A 10,492-nucleotide genomic window follows, 5' to 3' on the forward strand; every position below is an offset into this window, starting at 1 on the left:
GGGTCCCGTCTCCTCGGTGTCTCACGTCACAGTTATTGTCTTCACCACTCGTCTCTCGTTCTTGTCTGTCTTTGTGTTGTTTTGGTGGTCGGCCCTTCCTGATAGAAGTTGTCGATTGGCTTTGAGTAGGATGTTGTAGGCTGATCGGGAAGGGTGGATGGGGTCACACACACACCACATTCACTCATGCACCACATACCTTCTGTCTTGCAAGAATAAATTGCATATATGAGTATTAATGTTCATAAATGGTTCTGCCAGTGTGGCATTTAACATTACTATATATGCAGACGGGGGGAAAAAAAAGGAAAAAAAAGTGTGCTTTTTCAATTCACAGATTCACAGCAGCATTTAAAGATGTCACATTTTTTAAATGCAGTCCAAAAATAGATGCTCTAGTGCAGACCTGCGGTTGTGCACTGTGTGCCAGGTTGCTGTCCACCTGTAATGCACCAGACCAGCTAGACCCGACCCAAGGGTTCCTGGACAGTCGCGTCTGTTCTCCTCACTGGATCCGCAGCTCGCTGGCTTTATTTCTTCTGCGGCTTTAAACACATACATCGTGATCCCACGTTTAACTTTATGTTTGTCCCTTTATTTCTGCAAAATCGCTCTTTGCCCACGCTGCTGTTGTCCATTCATGGACAGCCGCCTCTGTGCCTTCTCACTGGCTTCCTTTCCATCTGTGGCTTACTGGCTTTATTTTCTTCCCTGGCTTTAAACACAGTCATTTTCACACTGTGATCCCAATTTTAACTTTGTGTTTGTCCGTTTATTTCTGCAAAATCGCTCTTTTGCACGCATTGCCGTTCTGCATACAGAATGGGGTGGCCACTTTAATTATATACACCTGTGGATCACTTTCATATATATATATATATATATATATATATATATATATATATATATATATATATATATATATATATATATATATATATACTGTAGATAGATAGATATACTGTAGATAGATAGATAGATAGATATCTTTATTTCTTCCGCAGCTTACAAGTCACGGTGATACAACTTTTAACTTTGTGTTATGTCTTCAAAATCGGTCTTTTGCGCGCTCTCCTTCTGTGTTACTGCACAGCTCTGCGCTGCTTTTAGCGGCACCACAGGAGTTATTTCTTCCACGGCTTTAACCACACATCCAATTACACGCAGTCATCCAAATTTTAACTTTGTGTTCGTCCAATATTGACTGAAAAATCACTCTTTCGCGAGCTGGCGTTCTGCCTAAATGCTGGTTTTGGTGCGTGATGAGTCACGGCGTGCGTGCTAAATTTTGCTTGTTGCTGAATTTTGAACATCTTGAAATTAGAACTGCGCTCAGAGAGGAGCCTCGTTAACTGAAGATAATGCCTCTAAGAGCCACTTAGAGCCACGAAACTCCCACAATAGTTGAAGAAACCCTCTCATAGCAAAGAAAACATGCTGCGTGGCTCATTATTCAGCCTTCATTATTCGGTGGGATCCAGGCTGAGGTTGGGAGCTCTTTGAGAGGACTGTGAGATTCTTTGTGAATATGGATCCTGGATGCTAATCAGTGATCTAAGATGACAACTGGATGTCTTTGGTACTAGGTGTCTTTGAAGGATCCTTGGGTACCGCTGGAATGACAAATAAGCGGTTACTCTGTGCATGATCCAGTATGCAGGTGCCTGAGTGTTAAGGAATCCAGTAGCTGGAGTAAGCCAAGAAGACACCCATGTTTCATCTGGCTGCAACAGATAAATGGTTATTTTAGAGATGTGGCAATGGACTGGTTGTCTTCCTGTTCCAGGATTCAAGGTGTTGTGGATGTGGCAAAGCGCTAAACCTCCGCATGCTCCCAGACTTGACTTTACTTGAGTTAAGTAGATGACTGGAACACTTCTGTAGGGAAAGGCTTTAGTTTTATAGATGACTGACCCTCTTATTGAACTCCTGTAGCTTTCTGTTGCTAGACTGATTTCGCCCTACTGGGGAAGACACCGCTGTTTTCCAGCCATTTTCCAAATGAACTAATTCCATTTATGGTCATGGTGTGAAGGGGCTGGAGCCTGTCCCAGCGGTCATTGGGTGAGAGCGAGGTACACTCAGGACAGGCTGCCAGTCTATCGCACAGTGAGGTCACTTGTTTGTTCACTTTTTTGTTGTTTCTTTTAAATACAGAAATAGTTTCTAAGTAGTAATGACAGTAGGACATTGCAGTAGTCCACTGGTTATTATAAAGCCTATTAGCCAAAGTCTTTGGGCTTTGGAATCCATTAACTTAGTGGGTAAATTAAGTTTGGACTCTGGATATCCGCTATGCTGAGAGTCCAACACAGGCCTCTCCAGCCCTGTTCCTGGAGGGCACTTGTCCTGCATACTTTCCATATGTACCTACTCTAGTCACACCTGGTCAATTAACATTGGTGTTTCCTAGGTCTTGATTGGCTGAGCACACCTGACTGAGTTATTTACCTGTGGGTGGGAGAGTTGTAAAACATGCATGGCAGGTGCCCTCCACTTGCAGGGTTGGAGAGGCCTGTTCTAGTGTGTCGAACAGTTAGTGTCCTTTACTCACTGAGGTACACCTATAAATCACAAACATATAAAACCTATTTACAGTCCTGTTAATATCATAAGTTGTCCAAAAGCACGTGACATGAGGCACTTCACAAAATTTCAACAGTTTCTCTTTCAATATATATCAACAAATTCCCTAAATCTTGTGTCCCAAAAACAAGACATCTGACTCACATTAAGGAAACACCAAATCCTGGGTCTAATATGTTATATATGTCAAATGCAGCAGGTCCCTTAGGTTTTATATATATTAAATTTCTGTCTTTAAATTATGTAACTTTGGAACATTGGAGAGATGTGATTGGCTTATATGTGAAACTTGGCTGAAGCCCAATGTACACTTCCCTTTGAATGAAGCCTGTCAATCCAAGTATTCAAATATCCATGTTGCTCATCATACAAAGCAAGCAGGACTAGTTTAGATTAAATGAGATTACATTCGACTGTACTATCATTGGACACGTACTTCATCATATGCAGTTGGCATCCAACCAGAAGTTCAAGTTAGTCAACATGCTATGTAAGTGTAATGCCAGAGTCTTTGATCATGAGTTGTTGGCCCAGAACTTAAGCTTTGTGTGTAACACTTACAGATAATTTGTATTGTGATTTGGCATTATATGAATAAATTGAATTGGATAAGAGGTTCATGTCGTTGTGACTACCAGCTGTTTTGGCTGCAGTAATTTCCAAACCTGGTAACATTCAGTTGACCATAGGTATGCATGTGATTGCAAATGAATTTGTTTGTCTATATGTGACCCTGCGATAGACTGGTGTCCTGTCCAGGGTGTACCCCGCCTCTCCCCTATGTCTGCTTCGATGGGCTCCAGTCCCATGTGACCCTTGATTGGTGTAAGTGGGTATATAGAAAATGACTGAGTGAATAAATTTCCCTACCATTTCCAGACATGACCCTCAAATGCAATGCTTTTATTTTCCACTAGATGGAAGTGTTTGTGCAGTCAAAAGGTTTTGTGTTTTAAATACATTGTGTTGTATTTTCTAAGAGTTGTGCTGGCTACATCTTCCAAGGACTTAACACATTATCATACATTTTTGCACAGGTGTGTGTGAGAGAGAGAAACGTTTGGACACACGTTCTTGTTCAACAGAAAAGGAAAGTTTGTCCAAACTTTTGACTGGTCATGCATATACTGAATATCAGTCAAAATTGAAGAGTGATTAAAGTAGATGTCCCCATTGCTGGGCCATAATAATAGCCACTTATAGAAGATGAAAATGTAAATTCCTATTTTGCTGCTTGCCATTCAATGGTGTTATGTTTTTAACAGTAATTTTATTATCGAGTAACCATCATCACCTGTGTTTGTGTTGTCGTTTGTCAGGCTGTATGCCCAGAATTTTTTAATTTGAAAATGAAGTTTGAAAGTGTGCAGATTCTTCATCAAATAAAATTAACCAAACAAATATATGTTTGTTCTTTTACTAAATTTTTACCTCTGGTGATGAAGTTGGGTCGAGGTTATGTTTTCGTCCCTGTTGGTTTGTCTGTTTGTAAACAATCTGTAGCCCACAATTTTTCATATATCGTGATGAAATTTTTACAGAGGATTCATATCTCAATAGAAAGAACTGATTAAATTTTCAAGGTCAAAGGTCAAAGTCAGGAAAAAACTTGGAAAATTGGAAAAATCCCTATCCTTTAATATTGAACTAATTTTCAAAAATTCATAACTCTTTCAAAAAAGATCAAATTTCTTTCATATTTGAGAATGTTATGTAGGATGGTATCCTTTATCGACTGACAAAGTCAGGATCTGATGAGGATTGGAGATCTTGTGGCCATTTAAATTTAACATTGAAAACCCTATTTAATGTTATATTTTACATTATTACTTGAAACAAACATGCCCCAATCATGCTCATATTTGAAAGTGAGATGCAGACTGGAACTCACTATCACCTGACAAAGTTTGAGCCGGATCTGATCCGGATTGTGGATTTTGTGGACATTTGAATTTAATATTGAAAAGCCCATTTGGTGTACATATTACATTATACGTACGTAGGTTCCAATTTTATGTCTCTCTATCTTCTAGTTATCAATTGGAAACCAAGTGCCGGAAAGCAATGACAAATAACCAGTGTTCTGTGAAAATGATCTGAAAAAGAATTCAGAAACCAAAAAAGTTGGAAAAACAACTGACACCACAAAAAACCCCAACAACTTTGATTCAAGTGCATGAACTTAATACATACTCCTGACATTTGATCACATCTAGTTTAGCTTATGAAAAGCCACTTCTAACAGGTTTGCGCTCTGAGCGCAGTGTTGTAGTTCTTTTAGTTGGTCCCATTAGGGGTCACTACAGATCATCTTGTCACTACATCTCAGCTTGTCCTCTGTATCATCCTTTACGCTCTATCTATCTATCTATCTATCTATCTATCTATCTATCTATCTATCTATCTATCTATCTATCTATCTATCTATCTATCTATCTATCTATCTATCTATCTATCTATCTATCTATCTATCTATCTATCTATCTATCTATCTATCTATCTATCTATCTATCTATCTATCTATCTATCTATCTATCTATCTATCTATCTATCTATCTCTATCTATCTATCTATCTATCTATCTATCTATCTATCTATCTATCTATCTATCTATCTATCTATCTATCTATCTATCTATCTATCTATCTATCTATCTATCTATCTATCTATCTATCTATCTATCTATCTATCTATCTATCTATCTATCTATCTATCTATCTATCTATCTATCTATCTATCTATCTATCTATCTATCTATCTATCTATCTATCTATCTATCTATCTATCTATCTATCTATCTATCTATCTATCTATCTATCTATCTATCTATCTATCTATCTATCTATCTATCTATCTATCTATCTATCTATCTATCTATCTATCTATCTATCTATCTATCTATCTATCTATCTATCTATCTATCTATCTATCTATCTATCTATCTATCTATCTATCTATCTATCTATCTATCTATCTATCTATCTATCTATCTATCTATCTATCTATCTATCTATCTATCTATCTATCTATCTATCTATCTATCTATCTATCTATCTATCTATCTATCTATCTATCTATCTATCTATCTATCTATCTATCTATCTATCTATCTATCTATCTATCTATCTATCTATCTATCTATCTATCTATCTATCTATCTATCTATCTATCTATCTATCTATCTATCTATCTATCTATCTATCTATCTATCTATCTATCTATCTATCTATCTATCTATCTATCTATCTATCTATCTATCTATCTATCTATCTATCTATCTATCTATCTATCTATCTATCTATCTATCTATCTATCTATCTATCTATCTATCTATCTATCTATCTATCTATCTATCTATCTATCTATCTATCTATCTATCTATCTATCTATCTATCTATCTATCTATCTATCTATCTATCTATCTATCTATCTATCTATCTATCTATCTATCTATCTATCTATCTATCTATCTATCTATCTATCTATCTATCTATCTATCTATCTATCTATCTATCTATCTATCTATCTAATCTGTGTTTTCCATAAAATAAAATAAAAAACTTTGCACATTCAATGAATGAGACAGGTGAGGAACAGTGAGGAGCTGACATGATGGTCTAGTGGTCTCATGATGGGGAGGTGATGGTCTAGTGGTTAGGAGTTGGGCTTCAGACCAGAGGATCCTCGGTTCAAACCCCAGCATGACTGGAAAATCACTAAGGATCCTCGGGGAAGGTCCTTAATCCCTCAGTTGTTCCTGTTGTGTAGTGAGTGTCTTGTATGGCAGCACCCTGACATTGGGGTGTATGGGTGAATGTGAGGCATCATTGTAAAGTGCTTTGAGCATCTGATGCAGATGGAAAGCGCTATATAAATGCAGTCCATTTATCATTTATTTGACATAAAAGTAGCAAAATAAAAAAACAAGTCCTACACATTGTCTAATTTGCAATACAACAAATTATTTGCAACATTGCAGTGCTAGAATTAATCAGGTAAGTAATTTTTGACAGAACAGGAAGACGCCTGAAATCATGAGTGACTGTTGGTCCACAAGCATTCATGTTAGAGATGTGCAAAAAAAAACCAAACAAACCCTAAGCCATTAACCACATTCATTATCAATGAAGTTAAAAAAGAATTAATATATTTATAGTATACAATAAAAAACATGTTTAGAACTTTTAAGTGTGTGGGGAAGACTACGAGTACATCAATAATGAGCAATAATATATATTTTTTAAAAACCTTATACTGTATTTGATTGAAATAAAACTTCAAAGAATACATTTCCATAACTGGAGCTGGAAAATGCAGACACTACAATGAGCTTCAACGAACATGTACAAACACACGGACACACACAATCATAAATATCTATATATGGGTGCATTGCTGTCAACATTTCTGTAATTTAATAAGTAAGGAAGTCCAGTCTTTCAGTTTTAATTGGCGTATTTTTACATTGGAGTATTTAAACCCAATTTTCTGACTGCCATTAAAACACACATGGTAGGTTAATTTAAAAAAGGGCTTGGTGGCATAATTGTCACTCCATTTACTGTAAAAACATTCATCCAGTTACAAACCACATGATGGTGGAGACTGGCATAGTGCTGAGGTGTCGTCCATATGAACATGCTACAATGTGCAACAAAATCACACTCAATCTGATGCTGATATATATATATATATATATATATATATATATATATATATATATATATATATATATATATATATATATATATATATATATATATATATAATTTCTAGACAGATCATTTCTTAAGACTGCTAGGTGAGACTTAAATGGCGTGATTCAGAAACTGCTGGTGTCCTGGTGAAGACAAAGCCATTTTAGAAACTATCACCAATGCACGTCATCCAGGGGCTATTTACACTTTGTGACAGGCAGACAGATGTTGCAGTCGGCAACCGCGACCTGCTGAGGTTTGTTGACAGGCGACGTCTTGCAAAGAGGTGCCAGATTGTCCGGAGGGGTACAGGTATATTCCACGTTCCTGGCAGCTTAATGTACTTACGTTGTTGTACCTTAAGTTATGCATAGCACAAGTACTGGTGGCATTGCTCATTCATTGCAGGATTATTGCTTATGCAGCATAGTCCTAAACAAATTTGTTTTGCTTTTAGTGTTCTTCGGAATTCTGTACCTGTCAATTTTATGGCAGAGAACAGCAAGTACACCATTTTTAAAATTATTTCTCATGTAGATTATGAGCCTGTCGGGGTGTCCCAGCCTCCCAGCCAGTGACTGATGGGATAAGCTCCAGCTCCACATGACCCTTAACTCGAAATGCTGGTTCAGAATATGGATGTATGAATGTAGATTATTAGTCACACTACCTGTCTGTATCCTTCTGCAATGCACTTTATCCATATTATCCCAGTACACCCAGTTGTAAATGGGTATCACCTTGGCCAGGAAAGTAACCTCCAATGGACCGTCATCCCATCCAGGTGTTGTTGATTCTCATCTGCTTCATTATACTGAATCCCTGCATAAGCACTGGCACCAACAGGTCTCAGAGCCTACACAGCTCTTACTAATCATTTACATTAATATTTTCTTCCAGTCACTTTAACGTTTTCTTTTCCTTGACAGTGTCAATTTCATTAGAGTAGCTGACAGCAGGTTACTGGACTCCATCAAACCCTAATGCAGACACCAGGACACAGCAGGTCTGTTTAAAAGGATTGTTAGGCATTTTGTCAATAAGTCAGGAAGGTTGAACCAACTAAACCAATTGGGTAATTGACAGATTTCCCATAACATGCAGAGACATAGAATGTTACTGCAGTAATGTACAAAGATATTGTATGGTGGGACTGTTTGCTAATCACAAACACAAATCTAAATGTGGAACACTTAAATGGTACAACTGATGTTGGTGGTGGTTTGCAGTAGTTGGAAAACTAGATGTTTGATTGTTTTCAGTAAGATAACTCTGCCGCTGTCTGCACCAGCTGCACACTGTTTGTGCTACTGAAAGTTTACACTTTTCAACTTTTTCCATCTACCATAGTGGTAAAGATAAAACAGATGTTGATTTATGCTCAACAATGGTCAGCAATGAACAATGACAGATTAATTTAGTGTGTAACATTAACAAGTGAAATCTGTAACTTTACAAAAAAATTAGCACCAGTTTGTGCAAAAGCTTACTGTTTAAATGTAAAGATAAGCAAAACACATTTTTGTAAGTCTCAGTTAACTATCATTATTTTCCATCTAATTAACACTGCAAATTTACCATGTCTGCCATCACTGTGTACCAGTAATTCTGTTATATAACTGGTATGACTGTTTTTCTGCAAGTAACATGTGAATGCAGCATATATGGGAAATAATGTTCACCAGAGACATAATTTCATGACATCACGGCAGCAGCCTGGCCAAGTCTTGTCAAATGTGTAAAATGAGAAATGTGCTGCCTTCCCAGCTGTATCTAAATTCTCTGAAACAATTCATGTAAAAGAGAAAAAACATAGACTGTATATATAATGGATTAACTGTCCATGTTGTCACCTACTGGTTTTTTTAAATGTTGCATGATGCATGGATCTAATGTCACCAAGCTACCTGGTGCTAACATATGAATCAAGTAATACTAAAATTTCACTAAATAGAAATACCGAATCACTGATGTATTTGATGATAAATTACATTAATTAACCATACAGCACACAATATGATCTGAGATATATTTACTATAAAATGCTCAGAAAGAACAGTTGCCTTGACCAGGTCAAGTCTGCAGCAGCTAACAACTGCTGCTGGTAGAGCCCTGATTCTGCCACACAGCTGTCACTCAAAGCATCCATCCATCCATCCATCCATCCATCCATCCATCCATCCATCCATCCATCCATCCATCCGTCCATTTTCTATATTCTCTTACTCCAATCAAGGACATGGGGTGGTGTACACCATGAACAGGACGCCAGTCTGTCAGTGACTACATTAGGAATAACCCGTTTACATGCTTAAGCAGACAGAGTTACTCCTGTATACATGGTTTGGAATATCCCCATCTAAACAGCGACGCACGTCTTCCACCGGTGCTTGATTTGGTCTGGCGTTCCTGTAATCCTGCTTCGTGTAAAACCCCTCACTACACACTTTATACACTTTTCTCAAACAGGCATTAACATGTTCTCACTTTTCTCTCCTGTGTAAACACTCTCTTTTTTCTTCTGGGCGAGAAGATTATAATAGACACACGCAGAACACAATGCGCGTGCTCACTGCCTCCGGGGGTATGGATGTGGGACCCGCAAAGAATCCAAGTCATGGCCAAGGAGTTCTGCGGCTGCGGTATACCGAGACCCTGCGGTGCTGTGGATTTTTTCCGCAAGAAATCTATCCTTGCGGGCTGCCTCCGCATCAAAACAGCGTGCGTAGTCTCTGGACCTGTTGCCAGAGTTGGCACAGCTCTGCACAGCAGAGAGGGGGGCGGTGTGAGTGGCCTGCTGCAGCATTTACCGAGCCCACAGACACGGTAAGCGCATCGGAGGCACAGCAGTCATGGTGATGCCGACCGGTGCCGCGACCGGCCCGCCTGATAAGGACGCAGAACACAATGCGTTGTTTATCACTGCTTCTGTGGTGTCCGGTGGGCTGCGCACGCTGCATACAAGTAGTTGCCGTACTCAAAAGACCAAGATTCCTTGCGGATAGGACATGCGCAGAACACAAAATAATGTTTCTTTCTATGGGGATATCCCAATGCGCGTTTATATGACCTGATATTCGGGTTAGAAAAGGAGTAACCTAGGGGTCTTATTCGGGTTTTTAAAAACTGGAATATGAGCATATTCGGGTTTTTGCGGGTGTTTACATGGCCGTGCGCAACCGGGTTATTGCTAAGATTCTGGTTATGAA

Source organism: Thalassophryne amazonica, chromosome 3, assembly GCF_902500255.1.
Source record: "Thalassophryne amazonica chromosome 3, fThaAma1.1, whole genome shotgun sequence".
NCBI lineage: Eukaryota > Metazoa > Chordata > Actinopteri > Batrachoidiformes > Batrachoididae > Thalassophryne > Thalassophryne amazonica.